Raw genomic sequence first — 12500 nt, forward strand, 5'->3', positions numbered from 1 at the left:
AGAGAGCAAGAGAGAAAGAGAGACACACCGCAATCAACGACCCACACACACGTAACGAAGACGGTGCAAACGACAAGCCAAAATAACGACTTCGAAGAGGGCGAGGGGGACGCGAGAGAACCACGCGCCGGATATAGAATCTTAAATGCAAGATTGCCACAACAGACCGGAAATAACCAGAAAACCACAGACGTCCGAAATTTTCCTTTAAGAAAAAAAAAATGTGAAAAAAAAATATGGAAGTCACGGACGCTTTGAATTTCTTGAAGAAAAATCATAAATGTATAAATGGAAAAAGAACTGATTATATATATATATATATATATATATATATATATATATATATATATATATATATGTGTGTGTGTGTGTGTGTGTGTGTGTGTGTATGTGTGTATATTTTTTTCTTTTTTATTTTCTTAATGATTTTTAGTGATTATTTTTTTCGGTCGTAATGGAAAGTGTTATTTATTTATTATCTTTTTTTATTGAACATAATTCGGGAAGGAAAACAAGAGGTTGTGTTCAAGAAATTAATTATTTGCTTTTAACGTTGATTGAATAAGAATAATTGAATTTGTATTACAAAAATGGGATGATTATGAAAAAAAAATCATTTTGATTAATAAAAGATAGAGAAATATACACAATTTCTTTAAATCATATACAGTAATGAAATGGGTAATATAGATTAGAAGAACATTGAAAAAAGGTTCAAAGATAAATAAAAAATATGCAAACAAACAAATACGAAAATAACTTCATAAACACACGTCAAAAAGAAGATAATGAATAATAAAAGATAAAAATAGAGATAAAACACAAAAGTCAGTGATAGGCTTTTGTTACCACATCCTTTCACCCAAGGGCATAATCCTGCATCCCCAGACGGCTAAAACTGCCGGCTTTCATCGTTGGATAATTAGGATAACTGCTCCCCCACCTCCCCTCCCCTCCCCTCCCCCCTTAAATCCTTCTTCTCCCCCCCTTCCCCATCTTTCTCTCCCCCCGCCCCCTTCATTCTCCACCACCCCGCCTCTTCATCCTTCACCCCCTCCCCCCTGCCCCTTAATCCTTCTTCTACCCCCCTAACCCTCCCCTCCCCCCCCCCCTGCATCCTTCACTCCAACCCCTCCCCCCCGCCCCTCCTTCCTTGCCTCCTGCAGGATGTGGGTTTGCCCGGAGGCGAAGGAGGATCATAACAAAGGATTGAAGTGACGTATGATGTTATGTTCGGCCCTGCTTGCCTGCTTCCCTGCTTGCTTGACTAAAACGATTTGTCTTATTTGGAGGATCAAGTAGGGAGAGGGAGGGAGGCAAGGAGAGAGGTGGAGAAGGAGAGGGATAGGGAGGGAGGAGGAAAGGCAGGGAGATAAAGGAGAGGGAGAGAGGAGAGGGAGGGAGATGGAGAGAGAGAGAGAGAGAAAGGAAGAGAGAGAGAGAGATATTTAGATAGATAGATAGATAGAGAGAAAGCGCCCGAGAAAGAGAACGAAAACAAAAACGAGAAAGAAAGAGAAAGAAGACTAGGAAAAGAAAAGAAAAAGAGAGCATTAGGTTCACATATTGGTTCAGTCATGGATTAATCACCTGCACTGTTCATTCCTTGTCATTAACTCTCATAAGTTATTTGCCTCATTCCATACTTCACTCACACTGCTTCATTTTCGTTTTATGATTGAACTTAAGGATCAAATTCGCTTGAGGTAGAAATACATCAGTTGTATGATGCGGAGAATTCATATAATTAAAATCGAATTTATAGTCATGTAATACAGAACAGAATCGAAATTATTTTTTTTTTACAGAAAAGTTAAGTAGGATTTAATACAGTACCTAAAAACCGTATCATTCATTTCAATAAAACCCTTCAAATACATAGAATTCACCGTACGAACTACAAACTTCACAATCATTAACTTAGCGTTTTATTAACCTCCTTACATATTCGTGCAAGAGATACGCCGTTATATCGTGACACAGAGAGAGACGAATAACGCTACGATTTTATTATGTCATTAAGCAAGCAATTAGGGAGAAGGCGCCATGCAATAGGCAAGCAATAAGAGCAGGGCGGCGCATTAAAGCAGAGCATTAACGGCCTACCCTTGTTTTCAGCAGTTGCAAGCACGCGGTCGACAGTCAGCTGTTTTTGAGTTGGATCAATTCTGGACCTTCATTTGAATGCCTGCTTTATCCGTCGCTTTGTGTCTATATCTATATGTCTGTGTCTATGTATGTATCCATATTCATTTATGTCTCGTTATATCTATCCATCCATCTCTATGATATATATGTATATATAATATATATATATATATATATATATATATATATATATATATATATATATATGTGTGTGTGTGTGTATATATGTGTATATGTATATATATTCACATATGTGTATATTTATGTATATATATATACATACATATATATACATATATATATATATATATATATATATATATATATATATATATATATATATATATATATATATTATATGTATATATATTTACACTCACGCACACACAGACACACACATAGTGAGTAAGCGAATGGCATAGAGAGAAAGAGAGAGAGAGAGAGACAGAGACAGAGGCAGAGACAGAGACAGAGACAGAGACAGAGACAGATATAGAGACAGAGACAGAGACAGAGACAGAGACAGACAGACAGACATAGAGATAGACGGTTAGAGAGACAGACAGAATCACAATCACCGAGATCTTTTCATATTGCCAACACGTCTCATTACTGCCTACGTGTAATCAATGCTGAACAAATGAGCTATATGATGACCATATGTGAGCGCTTCAATTCGTAATATCAATGTCTGAAGATAAGCGCAGACATTAAAAAGAATTAAAAACAATAATTGGCAACCTAAAGGAGAAAGGGAGTGTTGGTTTATGCTAACGAGCTGTTGGCTTAAACAACCACTTTACAGTTGATTGTAGTTTCAAGGATAATAATAGCACCTGTTACCAAATCTTCAGGAAAAGACAAAAAAAGAAAAAAAAGAAAAGAAAAGAAAAAAAGTAAAATAAAATAATAGATAAAGATAGACAAAACAGTCAGGAAAGATTATATTAATGTGATGAAATTGATTGTAGCGATGATAATGATAATAAATGAGAACTATGATAAAATGATGAGTAGCATAATGATTGCGATTTGAAAAAAGACAAAAATAAAGATAATATTCACGATGCTAACGAATAACAACATAATGCCAAAGATATTACTATCAACAAGGACGTTAAAAGTGATGTCACCGTCTGAAGTAATTACGATTAAATAACAAACAACAAATTCACCAAAGCAAAACCACCAGAACAAAAAAAACACGTTCTCTAAAATAAAAATAATGGCAACAATTACTCTAATAATAGGATCACAATTGTAAGTAATGAAAATAAAAAGGCGAACCGGCACCATGAGTTTAAAAGAGATGTTTGCTCAATTAACACCAGTTCGGCAATTTAAAAAACAATAACAAAAACCAGCAAACTGTGGCAATGAGTGTTGTGTTATGAAATGTGTTGTACATCACATACAGGCGCGCGCACACACGCAAGCACGAACACCTTTTTTTTCTTATATTTTTTTTTTCTCTTACTCGCTCTCTTTTTTTCTTATATATTTTTTCTCTTACTCGCTCTCTCTTTTTTTCTCTCTCTCCCTCTCTCTTCTATCCTCCCTCCTCTCTCTCTCTCTCTCTCTCTCTCTCTCTTTCTCTCTCTCTTTTCTATTGCTTTCCTTTTCCCTTTTTTTCTGTTTATTACTTTCCTATTTTTTTCTTCTCCATTTCTCTCTTCTTTTTCGCATCTTCCTCCATCCACCCCCCCATTCTCGCCCACTTTTTTCTTATATTTTTTTACATTTAACGTTCATACTTTCCGAAGTTTTATTAATTTTTCTTCATATTTTATTTGTTATTTTTGTTCCTAAGCCTCTTGATGCGCACGCTCTCACGGCAGGATATAAAACTGTAATTTATTGTCATGGTCTTTGAATAAGATTAAAAGACTATTCTATCTTTTTTTCATTTTATCTAGTTAGATATATATATATATATATATATATATATATATTTCTTATAGTTTTAGGTGTTTTCTCTTTTTGTATATAAAAAAATGTATTTACGCGATTTATTTATTTTTTTATATATATGAAAAAAATAATAATTACGCGTTTTTTATTTGACAGATATTTCGTCGCGCTATTTTTTTTCTTTTTTCTTAATATTTGTTCTGGCGTTTCCTTTTTTTTCTTTCATTTCTAGTTTTTTGTTAAATTTATTTTTTGTTTTTTACTTTCTCTATTTTTTATTTTGACGCTTCCTTTTTTCCTCATTTCTCATTTTTCTTATTAATTTCTTATTCACATTGGCGTTATATTTCTCTCAAATTTTCGTAACTACTTTTCTTCTTATCTTTTAAATTTCCATCTACACGTTAGAATTAATCCACCGAAGATTAAATTGAAAAATGAATCTTATGTAATAACGTCACATTGGAATTCGCTCAATCAAAATTTGTTCATTTGTCCTATACTTGTTTCCTTATACTCATTTCAGGAGAAGAAAGGGATATAGTGATAGGGAAATTTTCTGTTAGATATTAGTTTATTTTCAATCTTATAGACAATGCTTAGTAAGTTTAATGATGTGATGACATGACAATTTATTTTTTTATTTGTTTAGGTGGTCTTATATTATCAGTCTTTTTATACTATTAGACTTCAGCTATTTGTTTACATCTTAACTCTCTCTCTCTCTCCCTCCCTCCTCCCCTCTCTCTCACATTAGTTTTCAACCATCAACATTAACTCTCTTTCATCCCTCTCTGTCCTTCTTCCTCTCCTTCCTCCCCCCCCCCCTCTCTCTCTCTCTCTCTCTCTCTCTCTCTCTCTCTCTCTCTCTCTCTCTCTCTCTCTCTCTCTCTCTCTCTCTATCTCTCTCTCTCTCTCTCTCCCCCTCTCTCCTTCTCCCTCCCTTCTCCCTTCCCCCCTCCTTCTCGCTCCCCCTCTCTATATCCTTTCCTATCTCTCTCCCACCCTCCCTTCCTCTCTATATCCTTTCCTCCCTTCCTGCCCCTCCCTAACTCCCTCCCTCCCTCCCTCTCTCTCTCTCTCTCTCTCTCTCTCTCTCTCTCTCTCTCTCTCTCTCTCTCTCTCTCTCTCTCCCTCCCTCCCTCCCTCCCTCTCTCTCTCCCTCACAAGAATCCCCAACCATCAATACACCACCCGGGTATACAATTAACTTCAAGGACCCTCATGTCAACACCTACACCAACCTCTATACACACTGCTATGCAAATTCCCAACCGAGGGAGTCAACACGAGTACATTACCTCCTCCGTCGACGCCCGTGCTGAGAGGCCGCCAGTGAACACACATGAGGTATACACGTGGCTGTCGTCCGCACACACGCGTGAGTGTACAGTCGAGCGCACACGTACAGGCAAAGGCGCGTACGCATAGACACACACGAGCGTAAATATATAATTGCGCACAACTATGTATAGACAAACAAACACAAACACACACGTACAGACAAACGCACACATACACACACACGCACACACACACGCATCCAAACCGCTATGTAAACGTAGTTGATCTTAGAATGAGATATGCCTCGAATGATATAGCAGGTTGAGGAGACAAAATGAACAGGGAAGACAGATAGATAGATAGATAGATAGATAGAGAGAGAGAGAGGGAGAGGGAGAGGGAGAGGAGGAAGGAGAGAAAGGAGAGGAAGGGAAGAGAAGGAGAGGAAGGGAAAGGAAAGAGAAGGAGAGAGAGAAGAAGAGAGAAAGAGAGAGAGAGAGAGAGGAAGAGAGAGAGAGAGAGAGAGAGAGAGAGAGGGAGAGTGGGGAGTGGGAGGAGAGAGAGAGAGAGAGAGAGAGAGAGAGAGAGAGAGAGAGAGAGAGAGAGAGAGAGAGAGAGAGAAAGAGTAGAGAGAGAGAGAGAGAGAGAGAGAGAGAGAGAGAGAGAGAGAGAGAGAGAGAGAGAGAGAGTGATAAAAGAAAAAAAACATCGATAGAGCCTTACTCCCCCCCCACCCCCACCCCTTTAAACAACAACAACAAAAAGGCTATTTTACTCCTTACTCATTACTCACAGATTACTCACAACCTCACACACATGCCACTCCTTTGCGAAATCCCGAATAAATCCTTTTTTTAAGCCTATTAGGATGGACAGTTTCCAAAATTCCGTTTCTCTCTATAGGATTATCGGTTCTGGCTAAAAGGGTTTAATTTTCTCGTTCGCGGAATCGAGAAAAAATCTTTTTTGCATTATAATTTTTTGCGATGCTTTATTTATCTATTTTACTTGGATTAGTTTTATATCTTTAGAGATAAAAAATGCAGTGTGTAGCATCAATCTTCTTTTTATAATGTTATAATCTTTTAAAATAATTATTATTATCATAATGATGATAACAATGATGGTGATGAGAATGGTATTGGTGATGATGATATTATTTTACTGCTATTATCACTATCCTTATTACCATTGTTATTGTCGTTGTTATTATTACCATTATCATCATGATCCCTTCTTTACAGCGTTCACTATCATCATTGCAATTGTTGTTCCTCTTATCGTTAGTGTTTTTTTTTTATTTTTTTTTAAATTTTATTTACTTTTGGTCATTCATAAATTTTGTCATCATTTTAAAATTATTGTCATTAATATTATTGTTAACATTTGTTCTGTAAACTGTACCATCATTCATATATTACTTTCTTGTTGTATTTCTCATAAAAAACAATCATATTTCATTACTTAACTGTACTTAAATCACAATCGACATTTATACACAGACATAATATGAAACTATTAGACATCACTGTATCTCTTTTCATAAAGCAATAGATTTTATATCAAAAAGAGAATCAATCAGTGGTATTAATGTCTATTACAGATTCAGTGGAGTGAAAACCCGCGATTCAAGTTCAAAAGTAAATCATTCCAGTCATTGATATTTGATTAAAATACACACAAAAAAAGTCTTTGTTTAATTTTTTGTTGTAACTGAATCAACTGCAGAGATTTTGTGTCAAACACCTTTCTTCAGTCATCTAACATATCGCAATTTTCAAAGTTCTTTTTTTAAAGAATTTTATATCTGTTACAATTCGGACATGTCTCAATTTCCTGAAAAAAAAGAAAAGAAAGAAGAAGAAGAAGAAGAAGAAGAAGAAGAAGAAGGAGAAGAAGAAGAAGAAGAAGAAGAAGAAGAAGAAGAAAAAGAAAAGAAGAAGAAGGAGAAAGAAAAAGAAGAAAGAAGAATAAGAAAGAAGAAGAAGAAGAAGAAGAAGGAGAAGAAGAAGAAGAAGAAGAAGAAGAAGAAGAAGAAAAAGAAAAGAAGAAGAAGGAGAAAGAAGAAGAAGAAGAAGAAAACAACTAGGTGGGAGGTCCGTCTTATACTGATAATCTCGTTATCACATTTTTTTCTTAAATCGACAAATTCACCAATATAAATGAAAGAGGATCATTAACCTCCCCTAAAAATATTTGATATATAAGAAATCCACTTTTATCCTCACAACAATCTTGAACACAGGAAAGAAAGGCAGAAAAAAAAATCTTCAGGTTAAATTTTCTCAAGAACGTATTTTCGCTGACTCATGTTGCCTCATCTTCTCTCATATTGCAATGTTTCGCCAAATTTTCTGGTCTTATGGAATTTCTTAAAATTAATTTTCGGCTTCTACGCTCTTCCATTAACACCATCGTAGAGAAGGTTAGGTGTGACAAACAAGGCAAAATGAGAGGGAGAGGGAAGAGGAGAGAGGGATGGAGATAGATAGATAGAGAGAGGGAGATAGGGAGATAGGGAGATAGGGGGATAGGGAGATGGGGAGATAGGGAGATAGGGAGAGAGAGAGAGAGAGAGAGAGAGAGAGAGAGAGAGAGAGAGAGAGAGAGAGAGAGAGAGAGAGAGAGAGAGAGAGAGAGAGAGAGAGAGACAGAAAGAGAGAGAGAGAGAGAGAGAGAGAGAGAGAGAGAGAGAGATGGATACATGGATAGAGAGAGAGGGAGAGAGGGAGACAGAGATAGATAGATAGATAGAGATAGAAAGACAGACAGACAGAGAGAAAGAGAGAGAGAGAGAGAAATATAGATACAGCGAGAGACAGACAGAGAGAGAAATAGAGGGAAATCACAACCTGCAGTGCCAAGAAATACTGAAATACTCACTTCATGTCTTAGCAACACGGGTTGACATGCACCGAAGTCATCTTGCTGTGAAGTCAAGCATCTCGTTCGTGCTCCAGTTGACATCACATAATTGACTGTCTCTCAGTTCTGCTCTCTCGTTAACGAACTTCTGTATAACCTTAATAACCTTAATCCAGAGCCGTGAACGACAAAAAGATTTTTTTTCTTGGTTTCGCAACGATAATTATCCAGAAAGAAATTAATAAAAAAAAGAAAGCTGATAGACTTTAACGTCGTTTTCGAAAACTCAAATTTGAAGAAGAGAAAAAGAAAGAAAGCAAAAAAAGAGAAACCCGCTTCCAGTGCTGTGAGAAAAATAAACACATCACAGAAAAAAATACATCCACTCCAACTAACCCTCGCTCTCTCTTTCTCTTTCTCCAAATTACAAGAAAAAAAAAATCCCACGATGAGTCACTCCCCATTGGCGTCCACATTTTCCCGCCAAAATGTCAGCTGGGTCGGTCGGTTACGCGGTCGGTTACACGCCGTAACGGACCGCCTTCGCTAACCTTCGATTCTCGCTATCCCCATCAATTTTATTTGTTGATTGATTACGTCACGCACCTACAAGCACGATAGCAAGCAAGCCTACAAAGGCCGGAGATAAATCTTGCCTTGCGCTCGATATTCACGGATCATTTGAGGAATTTGCGAGCTGGTTAAGGTTTTGTTCTTTGCGAATTTGTGGGTGGAATGAATAGTCATGCTTGGTCGCGGAGGGAAAGGGGTGGAGGAGGAGGAAGAGGAGGAAGAGAAGAAGGAATGGAGGAGGAGGACGGGGAGGAAGAGAAGATAATTGGAGGAGGAGGAGAAGGAGAAGGAGGGGGAGAAGGAGAAGGAGGGGGAGGAGGAGAAAGAGGAGGAGTCTGAAAATGATGGATAGAGGGGTTAGTTAGATGGAATGGTAGATAAGTAGGGGAAGGAGTAGTGAGAGAGAGAGAGAGAGAGAGAGAGAGAGAGAGAGAGAGAGAGAGAGAGAGAGAGAGAGAGAAAGGGAAAGAGAGGGAGAGACGGAATGGCGAAAGAGAGAAAGAAAGAAAAAGAAAAAAACGGCCACGCAACCCTTCCCCCCCTTAAAAAAGAAAGAAAGAAAGAAAGAAAAACAGTGACCCAGGAAACAGAGAAACGTCCACACCTACAAAGAAAAACATAAATACAAGGAAAGAAGAAAAATGTTACCCACCAATGAGCAAAAGATTTTTTTTTCAGTTTCTAAGTCATGCATGGTCGGGAAAGGAAAAACAGATCGGGAGAGAAGACACAGAAGAAGAAAAAGAAGACGAAAAAAAAAGAAAAAGAAAAGAAAAGCAGCTGCTTGGAGACACAATATTTGGAAGTCTTGCTTGAATAAGGGTCGAGAAGGAATTAGAAAAATAGCGAAGACAGCAAAAGAGAACAAGGAAGCGAGCAGGAAAGCGAAAAAGAAAGTTAATGAGAGAGAGGAAGAGATAAAGAGATAGAAATAGAAAGAGAGACAGAGATAGAGAGAGAAAGGGGCAGACAGAGAGAGAGAGAGAGAGAGAGAGAGAGAGAGAGAGAGAGAGAGAGAGAGAGAGAGAGAGAGAGAGAGAGAAAGAGAAAGAGAAAGAGAAAGAGAGAAGAGAGAGAGAGAGAGAGAGAGAGAGAGAGAGAGAGAGAGAGAGAGAGAGAGAGAAAAGACGAAATTTCGCGAAGGTGACATCTTGCACGTCCGGTCAAGTAGGTCATCAAGGGTCACTGGTTAGCTGCCTTCGCTCTTATTTTTCTTCTTCTCTCTCTCTCTCGTTCATTTGCTCGCTCTCTCCAAATCTCTCTCTGTCGTTATCTGTCTCTATATTTCTCTCTCGTTGCTTTCGTCTCTCTCTCTCTCTTTCACCTCTCCATCCCTCCCTCCCTCCTTCCCCTCTTTTCCCTCCCTTCCCCTCTTCCTCCTCTCTCCTATCCCTCCCTTCTTCCTCATCTCCCTCCCTCCCTCCCCTTCTCTCATCCTTCCCACTCTCCCTTTCTCCTTCCAACCTTCCTTCCCCACCTCCCTCCCTCCCTCCTTCCCACCCTTCCCACCCACCCTCTCTCCCGCTCTCTCATCCCTCCCAACACCTATCCTTCGCTAATAACTCTCCATTCCTCTTCATTCCCCATATCCTGTGATGGCGAAAAGTGATCACTTGCCTTCCTTTGTCTCGTGTGTCGGCAATTACAAGACCCGATACAGAATGGCAGTTAGGAAGGCTTATGAATGGGAAGATATAAGCCTTTATTTCAGTCTTCCGTTGCTTGTATTTTTTGGTATTGTAATTGGTCTAATGGGATCTTTTTTTGAAGAGGGAGGGGGAGAGGGGGGGGGGATGTGGGAGGGGAGGGAGGGAGGGTAAGAGGAACGGAGGTTGGGGGAAAGGAGGAAGGGTGAGAAGAATGGAAGGAGGAGGGAAGAAAGGGATTAGAGAGAGAGAGAGAGAGAGAGAGAGAGAGAGAGAGAGAGAGAGAGAGAGAGAGAGAGAGAGAGAGACAGAGACAGAGACACAGAGAAAGAGAGAAAGAGAGAGAGAGAGAGAGAGAAAGAGAGAGAGAGAGAGAGAGAGAGAGAGAGAGAGAGAGATAAAGAGAGACAAAGAGAGAGGTGATACAAGAGAGAAATACAAGAAGGGGACGAAGAAAACGCCCTTTGTAATTTGGACCTTGTTTCGGGAAGATTCGCTGCGATGTGGATGGATCTCGAAGATAGTAACGGATAAAGAGAGAGAGAGAGAGAGAAAGAGAGAGAGAGAGAGAAAGGAGAAGAATAACGGAGGGAGGGAGGGAAGAGAGAGAGGAGAAGAACGGAGGGAGGGAGGGAAGAGAAAGAGATAAATAGATAGATAGATAGATAGATAGAGAGAGAGGGAAAGAAAGAAGGAGGGAGGGAGAGAGAGACATATAAACATATATAAAGTTTGTCAGACAATAAGCGAATGAAAAATAAAAGAGCGAAAGATAAAGAGAAAGAGAGATAAATAGAAGATAAATAGAAGAAGAAAATCAACACCAGACAAAAACATCGAGAGAAACGGATGCTGAGACAAAGCGAGGGCGATCTCACGTCCATCCCCGTGACACTGAGATTAGAAGATCATGATGCTGCGTTATCTCAAAAGTCACGTGACCTCTCTCTCTTTCTTTCTCTGTGACCCGTGTAGGTTTTTTTTTTCTTCAACAATATGGTATATAACTGTAACTTTTAATTGTTGTTTATTGATGTTATTATTATTATTACTATATTATTATTGTTATTATTTGAGTTGGACTTTATGAATTTGAGAAAAAGGGAAAAAATAGATATTTTCCTCTTTTCACTGCATTTTGTTTTTATATTTGTTCATTTATCTATTTAGTTTTTACTTAACTTGAAGTCAATAATTTTGAGAAAAAAAGTGGACTAGAGATTTTGATTTTCTTCACCGACATGGAATATAACGTCTTACATTTTCATTAATTAATTTATTTATTCATCTTATAGTTTTCTATTTATTTTATTTTTTATTTTTTATACTTCATGGTTTTAAGGAAAAAAGGGCAAAAAATCCAAAATCATAATTGCGTGCGAATGAATTGTATTGCATTGATGATACGAAACCTGGTGTTGTTGCGAAATTGGATAAAATAAGTTAAAGATAAACAAACAAATAAATAAGCAAACGAATTTTTAAGAAACTAATTAAGAAACATAAGGTGGTCAAGAGAATCTGAAAAAAATAAAGTGGGGAAAAATAGTAGGAAAGATGAAAATGAAATAGGAGAATAATTTATAAATTATGAAAATAACAATAAATCTACAAAAATACAAAATGTAAACAAGGAAAAAGAGAAATTAAGACAGGAAACAATAAGAAAGAGAGAGAAAAAAAAAGAAAATATAAAAAGGAGAAAGAAAAGGGGAAAAAAGAAAAAAATTAAGAAAGAGAACACGGAAAGAGAGAAATGAGAAAAAAATATAAAGACGAAATCAAAATAACTCAAGTGACAACAGAGAAAAAATAAATATGACACACCAAAAGAAAGAAGAGAAATTGGGAGAAAAAGGAAAAGGGAAAAACAGAGACAAAAGATAGAATATAACGAAGATAGAAAGAAAAGTGATTAACAGAGAGCAAGACAATAGAGAGCAAGTCACTACATATGACAAATAATTAAAAATACACTGTCAGATTACCGAAAACGTACGAATAATACCGCGCGGTAAAATACTATAACAATGGCGACTGCGGACTCCCTCTCGCCTCCAACCTGCCTCCATT

At 37.7% G+C, this 12500-nt stretch overlaps 1 protein-coding gene across 1 annotated transcript in view; it reads left to right on the forward strand.

Moving 5' to 3' along the window:
* The window catches only part of LOC113829124 (beta-1,3-galactosyltransferase 5), a 67439-nt gene that overhangs the window by 3498 nt on the left and 51441 nt on the right, over positions 1 to 12500 (forward strand). The gene's annotated exons all lie outside the window — the stretch shown is intronic.

Source organism: Penaeus vannamei, chromosome 4, assembly GCF_042767895.1.
Source record: "Penaeus vannamei isolate JL-2024 chromosome 4, ASM4276789v1, whole genome shotgun sequence".
In the NCBI taxonomy this organism is placed as follows: Eukaryota; Metazoa; Arthropoda; class Malacostraca; order Decapoda; family Penaeidae; genus Penaeus; species Penaeus vannamei.